Source organism: Lynx canadensis, chromosome C2 (assembly GCF_007474595.2).
Source record: "Lynx canadensis isolate LIC74 chromosome C2, mLynCan4.pri.v2, whole genome shotgun sequence".
NCBI classification, from domain to species: Eukaryota; Metazoa; Chordata; class Mammalia; order Carnivora; family Felidae; genus Lynx; species Lynx canadensis.
This window is the reverse complement of record NC_044311.2, coordinates 55,591,404-55,593,640: the sequence shown is the minus strand read 5'-3', so window position 1 is coordinate 55,593,640 and position 2,237 is coordinate 55,591,404. Positions and strand designations below refer to the sequence as shown.

The 2,237-nt window shown below is 39.6% G+C and overlaps 1 pseudogene; it reads left to right on the top strand.

Annotated features, from left to right (window-relative positions):
* The first annotated feature begins 1,512 nt into the window (after positions 1–1,512).
* LOC115524427 lies at positions 1,513–1,674 on the top strand (annotated as a pseudogene).
* The last annotated feature ends 563 nt before the right edge of the window (positions 1,675–2,237 follow it).

Sequence of the window (2,237 nt, the reverse complement as noted above, 5' to 3'; positions counted from 1 at the left end):
CCTCCAGTCTATCTCCTCGACCGTATCATCTCATCTAGGCCTTCCATCTCCAATGCACTTATCACTGTCTAATATTAGACTATGCATGCACAAGTTCACTTATTTATCATGTGTTGTCCTTCATTCTAAGATAGGCAGCAAGCAGCAGGGACTTGTCTTATTCAAAACCATCTCTCCAAAGTCCAGAATAACGCCTGACACCTAACAGACACTCTATAAATAGTTACAAAATGAATCAATGAACAATAATAAAAATTTAGCAAGTATCTACTATGTGCTGATACTTTATTTATATTACCTCTAATCCTAAACACAAGAAACTCTGCCAGATAAAGAGTGTTTCCATTTTCTTATCTAAAGAGAAAAGAGTTCAGAGAGCTTGAGTAACCTTCCCAAAGTCACGCAAATAACAAATGCCTGAGCCAGGATTTAAATCCAGATCTCCCTGATTCGAAGGTCTATTTTCTTTCCATTATACAACACAATGCTTTGAAGATACCAACAAAGTTAATACTAATAATAGAAAATATTTATAAGGTACTTACCAAGTGCCAAACACTGTTGTAAGTACTTTATATGTATCAGCTCACTTAAAGCTCACGACAACCCAATGATATTGGTACTTTTATCTCATCCCACAGATAAGGAAGCTGGAGCTCAGAGAGATTAAATTTGTTTGCCCAGGATAACACAGGCAGTCAGTGGAAGAATTGAGATTCAATCCTAGCCCATCCAGATTTAGAATCTGTGCTTCTAACTTCTATGCTATAAAGTGAGAGAAGATGTTTCCTTTGTATTATTTCTAAGGCAAAACATTTGAGGCACAAAATGGTGTTAATATCTCCATAAAGGTCACACTGAGACAACTCTGCAACAGTACATCTGCCCACCAGTGTCCAGGACCCTGAGTACACACAACAGCTGAGGACTGCTTAGAAAAGGCATGATCAGGACGCCTGGGTGGCTCAGTCATTAAGCATTCATCTTCAGCTCAGGTCATGACCTTACACTTTGTGAGTTCGAGCCCCACGTTGGGCTCTGTGCTGACAGTATGGAGGCTGGAGCCTGCTTCGAGTTCTGTGTCTCCCTCTCTCTCTGCCCCTCCCCCATTCACACTCTTTCTCTCTCTCTCTCTCTCTCTCTCTCTCAAAAATAAACATTAAAAGAAGAAAGAAAGAGAAGTAAACACATGGTCCTCTATACTGGGAGCCAATAATAAATAAAAAAATAATACCCTGTAGAGCATTTCAATGTATAGTTTACATAGCACCTTAGCATAAACTCCCTTAATTGATTTTTGGAAAGGTATTCATTTTAAATAAAATTACCATTCCAACCAACCTACTTTTTACCAAAGTGCCTTGAACTAAATTTGTGCCAGATGACTAGTAGCTGGATTCCAAGCCCATTTTCCAAGTGAGGAAATTGAAGGTCATGGAAGTTAGTGGACAAACATCAAATATGTCTTTAGGAAATAAAACTAAATTATTGGTTCCAAAGCAATCCATAAATAGCTTTGCCCAATGGCAGTATCATAGCCAATGAGGTTTATCTGAGGTGTGATTATTGCTAATTGACACCAAAGCAATCCATAACTGAGGTAGAAAAGTTTGCAGGGAAAAGCTAACACATTTGCCCTGAGGCTGTTACCTTTAGAAGGTCTTGTTTTTAAGACTGGACTTTGACTGGCATCTGGAAACTTAGTTTTTAAAATACTAATTGGTAAGGTCTGAATGCTGTGCCAGCTTGCCAAGACTGTTTACAAAAAGTTTTGTTTTCATCTTTTTATGGTCAGAACCTTCTTTAGAATCTTACAGTCTGGACTTTGGTTGGCCTGGGTGCCTCTGTGATCAACTTCTAGGGAAAACCATGAATGAATCACAAACAGCCTTCCCTGGACAGGTGTTGATGTATTTTTACTGCAGGAGAGTATGATGTGTGTGACCCCTCACGGAAGGCAAAGGGCACAAGAAGCCAGTCCAGGGATTTCGCCAGACTCTGCCTGATGTGATTTTTCAGATGTGTTTTTACTGATATAGCTGTACATCCTTACTACGCTGCTGTAATAAATCTTAACTATGAGTATGATGCTGAAATCTGTGAATCCTAGCAAATCACCAAATATGTGGGTGGTCTTGGAGGTCCACAAAACACAAAGGCAATAGGAGAATAATAGAGACAAGGGAGAATGGAGGCATCTCTGGGGATAGACCTGAAAGCCAAGAGATTCAATGGGG